The 14,755-nt window shown below is 38.2% G+C and overlaps 2 long non-coding RNA genes across 2 annotated transcripts; both read right to left on the bottom strand.

Moving 5' to 3' along the window:
• Positions 1 to 3,621: 3,621 nt before the first annotated feature.
• Positions 3,622 to 5,072, bottom strand: LOC108545191 (uncharacterized). Its single transcript, XR_001890072.1, has 3 exons — positions 4,870 to 5,072; positions 4,305 to 4,519; positions 3,622 to 3,864 (listed from the first exon to the last, which is right to left on the bottom strand). It is a non-coding gene; the product is annotated as an uncharacterized LOC108545191 (long non-coding RNA).
• A 6,073-nt stretch (positions 5,073 to 11,145) lies between these two features.
• LOC108545190 (uncharacterized) lies at positions 11,146 to 13,925 on the bottom strand. The gene is made up of 6 exons (XR_001890071.1): positions 13,217 to 13,925; positions 12,983 to 13,147; positions 12,699 to 12,921; positions 12,151 to 12,320; positions 11,840 to 12,092; positions 11,146 to 11,613 (listed from the first exon to the last, which is right to left on the bottom strand). It is a non-coding gene; the product is annotated as an uncharacterized LOC108545190 (long non-coding RNA).
• Positions 13,926 to 14,755: the final 830 nt, after the last annotated feature.

The following is a 14,755-nucleotide window of genomic DNA, read 5'->3' as shown; positions in this document are numbered from 1 at the left end:
GTAAAAAGTTTTTATTTAAATATAGTATAAATTGATAGCTTCAGTGACTACTCGATATTTCACTCATCGAAATATTTTCTTCCATCGAATGTTTTATTCTCTGTTCTAAACTTTCCAGGAGAATGAAGCTAATATGTAGTTTTTCAAAACGAGATACAATTTTGAATACGTAATATCTTTTCTCTAATGGAGAAATGAAATTTCCTCGATATACGTAAGTTCACTGCGGAAGAAAAACTGCGTGAAAAATTGTGCTACACGCCAGCTTTACGTAAACTTTCCTACGCTGTCGGTATAATAATGAAGGAAAAGAAGATGGACATAACGAAGAAATGCAGCGGAAAAAGGGAGGAAGCATGCATATAGAACATGATCGCTCATGTAGAAGAGAAGAATAGAAAAAGCAGCTAAAAAAGCGTATGAATGCGAATAGAAGAATTGCTATGTGAAAAGCAATGCGTTTGCGACCGCATACCTCCGTACCTGGGTTGAGTGTCGTTAAACGAGATCCACGTATATACACAGGTACCTTTATTGAAAGAAGGTTTCCCAAGCCTGGATACAGATTTGAAAAAAGTAACCAAAGTGGATATTCTATTTTCATAAATTTTCGGTATTTATTGCTTCATGAAGAGGGATAAGTTCAAGGAAAATAAATTTCGTTCAACAAATGAGTAAGTGGTTCGAGCAGCAGAGATACGAACAAAAGAGAAACCACTAACGTAGGACATATTCGAATACTTTGGCAAGTAAAACTCATTTCCTACATTCCATACGTTTAGAAATGCTCAACTAATTTCTGAAGTATACACACGCTTATGGACATTTGTCTTGCAGATATGGACCATTTCGAACATTTGTAAATCTGTTTACCAAAAAGGAACATACGACGTGACTAACCATCCTTCAAACACTTTTGTCAAAATATGGTAAACCAAAGCACTATAAAGTACGTATTTGCTAGATAGATATATGTATATACGTATTCGTAGAAACAGAAGGAAGCAAGAGACAGTAACAACAGCTATCAGAATGCCAGCTGGCACCCGCCTAGTGTCAAGTCTCCGCCGGATTTACAAGACGCGTTCCAGCTGAAGAAACTTGGGAAATGCTGTCATTGAAAAAGTCCGTACTCGTCATGGAAGAAAAGCGAACAGACACGGTAACGGCAAAGGCACATGAGTGTGTATGCAAAGGTAAACCGCGAGAAGGTTGAGGCGAATGAAAGAGTAATGCAGCTACTGCTCTCGAGCGAAAGAACGACGAAGATAGCGGAGTAGCTGACGACGGAGGAGGGATGGGACAGAAGGTGGGGTAAAAAGGGGGTTGGTGGAGAAGAGAGAGTGGCGCATAAGTTATAGTTGGCATTGTGCAAGACCCTCGGGCAAAGTTGCGCGAATCCAAAGAGGGTGTAGGCTGGCAGGGTGTAGACTCCTCGAGCAGCTAAGCAGCTTTTCCCATTGCCGAGCAAGCCGCGTGCGAGCCACGGACGCGTCAGTTAATCTACACCCTCGCCGCGTTAAGCTAAGCTTTTTGTCCGTCTCTCTCTCTCTCTCTCTCTCTCTCTCTCTCTCTCTCTCTCTCTCTCTCTCTCTCTTTCTCTCTTTCTCTTGCTCTTTCTCTCTCTCTATCGCCATGCGGACGCTCTCGACGAGAACAGCACTCGCTCTTTCGAGTTGGTCGAAAACCGCTATGCCTTAATTGAAAATCCTCCTTTATGTCGATGGGCTCGATAGCCAAGACAGAGTTTCGCTCTTCGTTCCTTCTGCCACTTGAATTTTCGCCTGGCCAATACCGACAGTATCGTGTCAATTATCTCTCGGTTTTTGTTCCCCCCTTCTTTCCTCTTTTTCTTCTCGCGTACGATCTCTGTAACCTAAATTTTTTCTTATAGAATTTCACAAGCGCCAAGGTTTGAACACGGAGGAATAATTAAATCTTCGCGACCGTTTCCCGATCTACTTTTCAAATTTTAGCGAAAAGTTGTGTCTTTTGGATGATCCAGCGATAAAAGTATTTGCGTTAAATCCTCTCGGGCGAATAAATCTGCTTCCTTAGTGACTTCGCATTCCTGTATGCTCGGCATTAGCTAGGCGATCTTAGGCGAATAAACAGAGCTCGACTTTGGTTAAACTTGCGAAGTAGCAGTATGTACGCTGCTCAGATTTCGGATAATCTCCGATTCAACGACGATGATCTCTCGAACACCAACGTACAGCGCAAACCTTTGGTGAATAATTAACACAATTAAATAAACTTTAATTAATGCCCGAGCCGCGGATACTTTCAGCGTTACGTAACTCGTAAGGGACTTCTGTCGGTAAATATGATGAAAGTTTCCACGGAATTACAAGGTGAATCGTTCAGCAGTAAATTCAAATGACTTTCAACATCTTAAATAAAATCATAGTTATCTACTAAACTTTTATTTTGTGTACGTAACTACATGAATTGTAAAATTGTGATACGCATTCGATAGGTGAAATTTGCAGTGAAATTAGCAAAGAATTACTTGCAAAGTAAGAATTTCGACCGATAATTAAATTTAGGATTAAGTGCTTTGAATAATTCCTTTCCGAATTTTTCGAAAATGTAATATCTAATGTTATCCTAGATTGATTATTGAAACTTGTGAAAATACAGAAAGAAATAAAAAGAATATAGAAAAGTACTATTCGATTAGTTCAACAACCTTTCACATCAACGACCTGATTAACTTCTAATAGGCTCGCGTAAATGTTCATCAGCCACTTTTACCCCGATCGAGCCCTAGCTACGAAGCTTCCGGTATACGTTCACTGTTCGCCAAGTTTCTTCGTTATTCGGTAACTACAAAGCTAGCGCGAATCGAGCTTCTCACCGTTTGGACGATAATCTCGATGTTATCGCGTGAAACGCTACCGGCGACCAGCCAAACGAGCTAAACTTAAGTATCGTTTCGTGTATCCGCGCATGCGTACTGATAACCGGATAAAATAGTCGAGAAAATAGCAAGACCAGTTCCACACGATTTTAGAGAAACTAGGGGAACGAATGAGCTGGGCCAGATGCTCAAATGCTCGTCATCATTCGAGAGAAATTAATTTATTCGCGTGATCTTAGTAGGGTCAGGAAGAGAGCGGGGAATAACCGCATTACAGAGGAAGTTTCCGCGACAGAGCGTCCCTTCTCTGTTCGCGGCGTACTCCGGCTAACTTCGTATATGCGGCGGACATCGTGGAATCACGAGTTACACTAGGCAATTACAAGCACCGCGAGGCGAATAATTATTATTATTGTCTGCCGCATTATCCTTACGGGTCGTCGAGAAACTGCAAGCGTTGCTTTACTCCGAGCGCTCCTTACTCCGTGTAATTCCAAGCTGCTTTAGGAAACGAGACGTCGCCCTCCTTCACGAGTATCATGTTTATACGTCTTCTCTTCATTTTATTCTTCTTTCCGACTAACAATCATCTATGTTTGTTCTTCCCATATGCTAAGTACGTGTAACGATTCCTTATATTTCGAATTATATTTCATTGTTGTATATAAAATATTGAACCATCATAATCAGAATTCATTTAATTTTGAGATGACTTTACTTTGAAATACAAATACCAATGATCATTGGAAATCGTCGTTAACTAACTGACCACTGTCAGCATCATGGAACACCAAAACTATATGACCTTCAGGAGGTCTAACACCGAATGTTTGGGGCCATTCGAAGAAATGGAAGAATTAGTACGATGAAGATATGCAGGCAATAGGGAAAGGGGGCTATAAAAGGTACCAATGTCCAGAAGTGAATTGCAAGCCAAAAAGGATTGAGAAACCCTGATGTAATGTAGAACTGCGAAATCCACACAGGTCGACGTTTGTTGTCTGCGAAAAGGAAAATAAATAGTATGTTAACATGAGTACGATTAACAAGCAGTAGTCAGGCAATGTAAAAGGTAACGTATCACGTGACGGCGGAAAGGTACATCGGCAGGCATTCAAGCCAGCAATTTCGTAGGTAAAAGCATTCGAGTAGAATTTTTTTTCCCGCCAGATATCACGGGCCGTCGTTTCTTACGCGAGAGCCCATAGAGGCGACACGAGTATCGAAGCGGTAACAGAAAACGACTGCACAAAGTTTCAGACGTCAATGTGTCCTTTATGACGGCGCTTTTCATTTCTTTTCCATATCGCGTCACCGTGGAAAGTGTAAAAACGCCGCTGGCAGAGTACGTGCATCTTTTCCCGGGCGCATCAAAATGGAAGAATACATTTCCGGAATCGAGGTATAACGAACGTTTCACACGTTACCGTGATACACGTACCTAACCTATAAGCCGCATATTGCGCACTGCAACTTTATACTGGGAAAGCGAAGGAAAAGGTCGCTATTTTTCACCAAGGTAATCTCCTCTCCTCTTGCGGTCTCCACCAACGTGTTCATGGTACCGTTGAAACGAAATTATCTATCCTTTCTTTTTATTCGGAAAGACCCATTGATGTTAGGCAAACTGGACGTGCTCCTTTTTTAAGTGTACCTCTGGAACAAAAATACGTGATTCATTGCAAATGAGAAATAGGCGAGTTTTTTTTATTATCTCATTGAAAAGATGTACATAGCGCTCAAGTGCTAACAGAGGAAGGAAATAAGGAAAAATAAATGCTTTGGAGAAAAGTCGCTCGCAAAGGAAGTGAAAAGACAGCGATACTAATTCGGGCAAAGGAAGAGAAGTACGAAAGGGATGCGAGAGTAGGCTCCAATTTCTATATATGTTTGCCCAGCTTCGTAGAGCGTCTCGTTACGTAGCGCGGCGCCTAGCTTCACGCTTTTCTCGCTTATGTACACACTTACAGACTAGTGTTTATGTATCATTTATGCGGTGCACCAACCGTGGAAAAGCCGTCTTTTCGCGCAGATAGGAACGCGTTTCTTGCCGCCGTGCGACGAATACGCGTGTCGCCTTCTGATAACGTTTGAATTATCAACTAACTCACTCTGCAACGTCGAAACCGTCTCCAGAACCGTCTCTGATATTGACGAATTACGAGAAACATATCGTCGCAAACAGCATCCCTCGTTTTGTTTCTGTCTAGAATAGGTGTTCTAAAATCTGGAATAACAATAAAAAAAATATTAGATGTTATCTGACTCTTATATTTCAGGATTGTATACTGCACGTGTTTCTCGTTTGAATTTCACAAGAGCTTCGAGTGTGACTTGTGTTTCCTTCTCTTTTGTCCCAGCAAATAACTGACTTTTCAATGGCTGCAGTACGTATTATTCATTGATTATACGGAAATCGACGTGTCGCGCAAAGAAAATGGGAATGAATAAAATGTTATCGAAGGACGAATTATAAATGGAGAATGCTTTATAACGGTCGAGGAAATTGAACTGAACCAACAGCGGTCCGGGAGAAACGTTCCGTGTTTACAGCTCTCAATCTATCGATTTAAAATTTAAAATTGAGCTAGAATTTCGTGTCTTACATTATTCGCTATAAGATTAATAACAAATAGATTTTTACGAATTACGCACCTGATTCATTTCCGAATACATTTTTTTTGGAAAAATGAAAAATATCGACACGGTACATAGTCCAAAGAAATTTCCTTGAAAGAAGAAACGGAATAAGAGGTATCACTTTCGGCATCGAATACGAGTTGTTTCCGTTAAAATCGACGGAGCAGAATACGAATCATTTTTCACAGTTGTATCGTTTTTCGATAAACACTTCACAATCGACTAGATAATAATTCATGGTGATCGTGGACTCGTTACGAAATAAACATCGTGCACGGGGCAACGATTTTACGCTAACCCCATTCTAACGAATTGTTTGTCATAGTTGTGTAACCCTATTACCCGCACGTGCACTCAGATTCCTCCTTTATGTTTGCTCTGTATTCGTCACGCGACGTCGTGCTTTTTCTAGTCGGATTTTCTTGTTTGTCAAAAATATCATGTTATCGTCACTTTGTGCTGTATATACAATAAGAAACTACGCTGTTTGTACACAATTAAGAGTCGGTACTTTTAAGATAGGTAACCTGTTTTTAATTCTTAACGCTCAACATCGAATATCGGATTGATTCAGTGAGTGAGCCTTTATCGCTATAACATGCAGCGATGTGAAGTTGGCTACCTACAAACCGCACGACAGATAGGTGAGGGAGGAATGCGTTATTAATTCTCCCCTTCCTAATTCTCCCCCCTTAGAAAACACTACTTTTAGGTTCTTGGCGATCACACTACATAGTAGCAAACATTCATATCCACGAAAATTAACAAAATTGAATATGAGCGTCTTACTTAATTAGGAAAACTCCAATTATATAATAGAAATTAAATTCTTCTATTCGTTATATTTCAACATAAGAGAATTCTCTTATTAAAAATTCGAAGAAGAACTAGAAAAGATTTATAATTTCTTATTTGAAATCTTTAAGCGAGGAATATTTATGTTATATCAAGGGTAGAAATATTCTTAAAATATCTTCTCAGAAATCACAAAGCAACAGCTAGCTAGGCGACTGTCAGTCCCTACTACTATATCTCACTCTGTATGTATATCTCACTCGATATGTTTCTTTTGCGTTCTCTGTCACGCGACAGACTTGTAGATGTGATTGCCTCAGCCAATAATAAGCCTGCGTATGTAAGCATCGCGGTTACGTTACAGCCAATCAGACAGGCCAGCTACCTTCTCATCTCTGCACAGTGCATGTTGTCGATCTAGCTACGTCAGTTTAAAGGCAGTTCGTCTAAAGGAGACACAAACTACGATTTGTAACTAATTCTTATTATTATACTTGCTTTGAGAAAGAATTTTGATACAAGATGCTAGTCTGTTCCATTGCCTTTGTAAGATGCAGTCTCATACATTTATTATCTCGATAAGGATTATTTTCTAAGGCATCGCGACGTGCGTGTGTCGTAAAATAAGATTCACGCGACACGTTGCATTATGCAGCAGTACTTCTCGAGCTCCAGGTGGATAGTTCGTATTATCTTTGTGCTTCATCTCTCGAGATATATTTCCTACAAGATGTCTTTACGCTTTAGGAATTGTTCCCGCCTCCATAGTATCGACCGTATAATTTCGTTTTCCATTGTTATGTTAATAGTCGTTCCTTTATATTCATTTTTATAATCTTTTTTTATTCTTTGCATTTTTTCTTGATTTATCATTTGTTTCATATTTTCACAAGTATTTGCGGACTCGGCAAAATTGGTCGTTCATTATCCTTCATTATGTCATAGTCTATAAAATTATCTGCTAGCCAAAGCATTGACCAATTGATTCGACTCGCTATGTGTAGCCTAATAGCTTTAGCTAACTGATCAATTATACTCATTTGTCTCAATATCACTTTGAATAGCTATGCGAAATTCAACTGGTTGCTATTGGCAACCGAGTAATTCTATTATATACTTCACCATTAATTATTGAAACTTGGCAAAAACATATGTATCATTCTCGGGTTCAATAGCAGGTAATGTACTGTGTGTTCTGTTTCAGTTCCCCTAACAAGCTGCTATGTTTCACGTTGCTTGTCTCGAACCTAACACGTTATTTATGAAACTGCTTGGTTTTTAGTTAACTTAATAAACGTAGAGTATTAATGAAAGTTCTACATCTAAACCACTAAGAAAAATAATTTCTTTGATTTTTCATTTTGATTTAATTTTTCATGTTTCCGAGTATTTAGTAATTTTATCTTCCTCTCATTTCAATGCAAAAGCCGTATCTGCGAAGAGAGCTTGCAATATTGATAAATAATAAAAATAGATTTGAAGAGAGATCCCTGTGGTCATTATATTGATTACACATTTCCTATTCTTGCCTGTGCCTACTATAGACCCAAATATCACCTTATCATTTAACTAACATCTAACTTATCTCAAACATAAGGGCAGTAGAGTTAGATTAATGGATATGTACAAACGAAATGCTTAGATATAGCGACTTGTGGAAATTTCTGTTTCGTATGATCTCTGTGATACTAGGCACTATCTCATTAATTATATTATACTTCGTCGACGTGTCACGACCTTCCATTTTATTGTATTTAATGCAAAGTGGTATTACAGTTCATTCTAATTCATCTTTGACCACCATCCATTACTCAAACCCTTCTAGTCAGCTTTTCGGTGCTCACAGCACAAGCAAAGCTTTTGCGTTAATCATGAAGGTACTAACTACATAACTTTCGAACACTCGTAATATCCTCCTAAATGTACGAGGCCGAACAAATGTGTGCCAACCGGAATTAACCAAGAACTAATTTTAATTGAATTTGCGTCATTCAATCCTTTCCCTTTTTAACCGTAATAGTATAAAAAATTATCAAAAAGAAATTCCATGTACCTACACTAAAAAAAAAGAATATCGTTGTTTATAGTACGAAATAAATGGTCACAAAAAATTATTTCCTCCAAATATTTCCGAAAATTCGTTACGTCTATAGTTGTTGCACTTTGGTCTTCCTGTACACGTAGTGATCATTTAGCTTGTCGTTAATTCGTCCGAAACTCAAAATTACGATACGAGAGTACACAGGTTATCTGATCACAAAATGCAAAGCCAAATGGCAGAATACTACGCGTCCTTCGTTACCGTTAATCTGTCGAGAAGGAACGTAAAACGGAACGTAGTGTTCTCGTTAAAATGCGCTCAATCTGTACTCGGGCTGGCAGCTAGCGAGATGAGCGAAATTAATTTCCGCTCGGAGATGAAACAGGCGCCGTCGTTTAATTCGTGCCTTAGTATCAATGCTGCTATTAACGCTTCATCGGGAGGATATTTTATCTACGATCCACCCTTCTCCCCCGTTTCCTATGACATTCCACTATTTTTTCATACAGTCGTTCTTCGACTGGTCTCTTCTATACATATCACGATACTCTTCTCTGCAAAATTCATTTTGAAGCAAATATTCGGTTGATTTATTGAAGTATCCAAAGAACGTTAGACGTTATAACCTAAAAAGGTGTTTTATACAGTTGTAAAAGTTATAAGATGTATAGTTGAAAAATTAAGCTAGTATAGTATAGTTATAATATTTAAAATAAAATAAACATTTGATATGATAAAAAAAAATACTTAATTCAGATTTTTGTAATTTTTTTTTTCTTTGTAGGTTATGGTATTGTGAATCTTGGAATTGTTCTTGATGTCCACAGCAATGTTGGATTATGAAAAGAAGACACTAATGTGCAGAAAATGTCGATGACCTTGAAAAAGAAATCACGAAATGTGATAAATTTGTATCGTTTTTTGTGAGTGATGAATACAAAAATACTGACGTTTTTACTTAAACATCCTGTTAACCGAAGAAGTAAATGGAACATGATTTTATACGAAATCGCTGTAGAATTGTATGCATTGAACCGCAATTGTGCAGTTCTACCGACAAAAGTAAACTCAAATTTTTTACTATTTTTCCACCTAGTGTACGAGAAGCAATTCACGGGATAATGCAATAACACCAAAATCCACGACAAAAGGCGAATGAAGCAAGTTCGTATACTGCAGAGATAGACCGCGAAATTAATACATGATTTGTCCCGTTGAAAAGTTCATTTGGTAGAAATGGGACAATTTCGTTCTCCCCTTAGTATCCGCATGGCTATTAACGTTTCGTTGAACAGGATATTTCAGCGGTTGTCGTTCCTCGTCTATCTCTATCCTCCTTTCTCGTCTGGCGTCCTCTTTCAGCGATGCGATCGTTTTTTAACGGGTTCATTTCATTTAGCCAGGAATCATGTTCGCGTGCTTTGAATTCTGATGCGTTAATATACTCACCAGAAGAGCGAAGAGTAAACGATACAATCATCTTCCGCCACTCGAAATTGAGCCACTTAATTCTCTGAAATTTTCCCATCGTATTGATTCTCCTTTCCGTTTAGTCCTCGCTCTATCTCTCTTCCGAGTTCGCATTCTATCTCTGTCACGCAGCACTCCTAAAGAGACCTGCAGTTGGATGAAAGTGATTAAAAATGCAGCCGAAGCGAATAGAACTCGATCTACTTCTTATAATCAAACCGTAGAAATTGGAAAGGTAATTAAAATGATTTCCAGTGGAGCAACGGATTCGTTCGTAACACGCCGACGATAATCGTCGAGATGAAAATTGAATAGTCTTCGTTCATCGAATTTAATTCTCTATCTCTTTACAAATGAGGCAATGCCACGTTCAGGTTGACCAACGTACGATAACTAAAATTTCAAGTCATATATTATACTATCAAGACCGCTATCATCCGCAACATATGGTATTTGCATTTCGACTGGGTTGATATGTATGCACGCAGGGACAGTTTCAACAACAACTCTTTCAAAATACGCGAACACGGTCATTGTCTTTCCTCGACTTCTCTTTGCTTTCCATTCGTGGAGAAACATTACTGCGAAAAAGTTTCAGCACGGCTTAACGAGAATGGTAGCGGCGTTCTTCGATGTTTATGCCCGCTAAATTAATGGTAACAAAGGCCGGTACACAGTTTCGTTTCGTTCTTGGTTTGTTTTCTTTTGCGTCTGGGACGAATAGCACGCCAGCTAACCGTCGCTAATGGCACACCTGTTCTTCGGTATTTAAACGGAGATCGCGTGCCCGATGTTTTCTCCGAACGTGAACGAATAGATTCGGCGAAAATATCCGAACGGTTTCGCCGCGGTGACCGCGCTGTGCTTTACGTTACATTCGTTGCAACGTGAACGCCGAGTACGCTGAATATTTGAAACGAATCGCCAAATCATAAAACAATTTTATAAAATTGTTTCGCCAATAAAATCCGGGAAAATCAAAGTTTCATCCGCTTTGCATCGGAATTCTTTTCGAAATATCGTTCGAATAAAACGGGATATAAAAATTGAGCCTGTCATATCCAGTAACGAACTTCTAATCCCAAAAATGAAACTTTTAAGTAAGTGAAAGTTCACTTATTTAACATCACCAACGAGTAAAGTATATTTATTTGTAAACTGAATTTCTTGTTTGTAAAACAATCATAAAAAATTATTACTAATATTATCGTTTATCGTATATTTTATAAAGGATATTACCTATCCACGATTGGTAAAAAAGATATAAATCAAATATCTTTTGAAAGACTATATCCATCATAAATTTAATTGGAATAGATTATTATAGAATGTTCGGACAACACCCTTCGTGAGAGTAATAATTTTTGAGGTTATCGACTAAAATATTCACAAAAGTAGGGATAAAATTATTTTTCTTGTCATCGATTCCCTTGAAATCTGTTCACTGTCAGAGTTAACGGAGGGATCATCTTTCACTGTTCGTTTGCTTTTCAGAGCGGCGTTCAGAAGAAGTTACTTCAGCAGCACGGAATTTGCTATCTTCCCCAAACTGACTCCTGAGAAGTTGCTTCATTTATAACTGGCGCAAGTTAAACAGCCTGTGTAATACAGTTCATGTTGTAATCCATTAGCCGTAACATTTTCTTCTCGAATATTCGTCAGTATTCATACCATCACACTGACTAATATTTCCATTGTCTTCCTCATAATCCTTTGTGCATTACTCGTTCAAGTATCTTACAAAGTATCTTCGTTAAATGATCCGAACGTAATATAAATTTTATTTTCAGGAAACTATGGTAATCTATTATATAAAATATTAAAGTTATAGTTATTTCATCACGTTATTATGAATTATAGACTGAATATAATTTTCTTCTTTTATAACATACTAATGCTATAGCTAACGCAAATATATTCGTAAGAGTTTATTAGATTTGCAAGTTTCAGTACCATTACCAAAACATTCACTTTGCACAGATCAATGACCAACTTCCTATGCTTAACAGTCTCTCATATCAAGTACTTACTTGTTTCTAAGACAATATTAAGCTTTTCGCCTACGATATTATGAGGTCGTGCTACGGAACTCAGGCCAAACATGACTGCCACGGGTGACAGCCGTGATTCGTAGGTAGGTAAGTAAACATCACAGGTAAAGTTCGTGGTTAATTTTCGTCGATGTCTTTCCGTCTCAGTTACGTGTTATTCTTTGCCGCGTTTGGACCAAGTGACTCGATGTGCGACCGCCTCTGCTGTTGGTTATGGTACGTACTATCGGATCTTAAATCGTAGGGCAAGGGGTAAATAATGATAACATGTATAGACTTCTATTATTTACCTGCTCTTTAAATGTCAGTCAACAGCAACCTTCATGTTTGCATGTAAATTAGTAATTTCCATCAGAATAATTACAATACACTCGATTAGATAAAATATGCGACATAATATATTTTTAAATTATTTTCTTGGATAAGCAATGGCTCCCATCATCTGTTTCTAGATCCTTCACTGAAACATTTTTTTTCTTCTTTATAAACAAATTGAACCTCATATTCAACAATATAGTGACAAAAATGAACATCGACTTTGTTTAACAGTAAAGTACGTCGTTTTTCAGAATAATCCACAGGCATTGTATTTTTGCGCGACCTGAACACTCGAGTATCTAAAGAAAGAATGTAAGCACATTATTTCAACGAATGCGGTCTGATTTAAGCCGAACCATCTTCTTCTGACGACTGCGCATAGAGAGCATGGAAATCCGGTAAATACGGTCTTTGCCTAGCGATATTCTCTCTAGCTTCGCGTAAACAAGATGGCTCGGTATTTACATAGGAAAGACGAGCTCAACGTTGGTCGAGCGAGCGCATAAATCTGCGCTCATACCGAACTTCCTCTGGCAGCGAAGCCTCTTCTCCATACAACCGTGTCAAGACCTCAAGGACCGCTGCTTCCACAACGTTCACGTTCGAATCATGTTGTTTTCTCTGGCTTAATTTACAGGGCTTAGTCATTTCTTTTAGTAGGACCGTTCGTAGTGTTCGTGCCTTGGAAATATCTCTTTGGAATCTTTAGATAAAAAATTTGTCTCTTCGATGTTTGTGATAATCTAGGAAAGTAGAATGAATTGGTATAGTAGATGAGTGAATAGGTGAAGAATTTTTGCATACCTGTTTGTTTATAGAATTACTTGGATAAAGCGCCATAGTTAAAATAACAATATTTTGAAACCGGTTCGAAGTTGTTATTATAATAAATATAAATAAATATGTGTTACGAAAAGTTAGTTAACGACAGCACCGAGAATTATAGGATTGTTCACCTCCTTTTTACACCTGTGAAATTTCAATAGTTATTCAATAACAGTTATATACAGTGCTATATCTAAAAATATACGTACTCACATTTTTCAGAAGTAACTCTAACCTCAAATTAATACTTCATTAACGCGTCAAAATTTATTTGAACCGTAAAACAGACAACTTCATTCATTTCCATTCTTTGTAACAATTATAGGCAATGATCATTTGTTAAAACTGCCTCGTGAACCGGAATCAATAACATCACATTTTTCAACCCCCAAGCTAAAACTGCAGATAAGTAAGTACATATCTCATTACGTATCGAGTTATCTAGTAAACCGTTGTAACGAGTTTAAACGACGAAGTTGAAGTAACTCGTACACGGCACGCTGCTACTTGGAGTCTTAAATACGCGAGGTTCCAACAAACCGTATATTATTACACTTAACGCGAAACTGGGAAGTTCTGGCGTGCAAGCGGTGCGCACGGAAAGGAGAGTCTTACTGTTCATGCTAGACCGAGTCGATCTCCGACTCGGCAGGCCCGTTAAAGATTTAGTCGTATTTTCGTGCCTACTCCGTCGGTAACAGAGCGACCGAGTACAATCGGCCTACGGCTCACCGGTTTCGACTTCTACCCTTGCGAATCTCGTTTGCCACGTCGTGTCGCATTCAAATATTTACCAGGCGCGCCTTGGATACCAAAACTGAAATTACGGGTATTTCGGCCGGCTACAACGGTTATTAATGGCCCTTTGCCTCTTGCCTGTAAATTAGCGAGAAATTTAGCTGTGACCTATTATGGAAGTTGCGACTTTTTGGTAAGACGATACCACGAAAGAAGTTTCGTTCACTTTCAGACTAGACTTCGCGTGAGTTTTGCAACGACAAAATTGAAGTTTCTAAAAATGATTTACTTAAACTCCAAGTTAAAAAGTTCAAAATTTATTAAGGAACGAGGAGACGTTTACTTGGAAGTTTTGATGTAACTAATTGTAAGAAGAGTTAAATTAGGTTAGGATTTTTGTTTCGAAACATCGTATTTAGACACTGTTCTGAGTACACAAAGTAGAAAGTGAAGGAAAGTTCCCTGAAGTTGCACGAATGAGGCGAAGTTCAGTGAAATTAATTAAATTAAAATATAAGAGTAACTTGATCATTTTTACTTTACAACTGCGGCTTTCGTGAACTAATCCATTTTTGAAATTCGAACTATGTGATATCCTTGTGAATTTCCATTGCTTTTATGTGACGTGGGGCAACTTTTTCAACCCTGAAAGATTAAAATATTTCGTTGCGTGTCATTGCGCCGATACAGCAGGCGTACTTTGCATAATCGAACCAATCGTGGTATCTAAAAGTTGCACAATCGAAGTTTACCTTTTTATCTCGTACTTAACCACCTTGTGGAATCCGTTAAGAGTTTAACCTGCTCTTTTCTTGACTTTCGCCAACAAAGATAACCGCCGTTTTCTTGGTCTCTTTCCACTTTTCCTTCTTCCATTAAATTTTCTGCTAGCCCCTCATTATTCTCTATTATGAGAATGGCGTTTTTTTCTTTTTTTCGTAAGGAAACTTCATTATCCTGTAAATTTTTATTATTCGTTAAAATACAGGTTACAATTTTAATGATATTATATAA

Source organism: Eufriesea mexicana, unplaced genomic scaffold, assembly GCF_001483705.2.
Source record: "Eufriesea mexicana isolate 0111107269 unplaced genomic scaffold, ASM148370v2 scaffold320, whole genome shotgun sequence".
NCBI lineage: Eukaryota > Metazoa > Arthropoda > Insecta > Hymenoptera > Apidae > Eufriesea > Eufriesea mexicana.
Note: the sequence above shows the minus strand (reverse complement) of the source record. Positions and strands in the feature narration are given on the sequence as shown.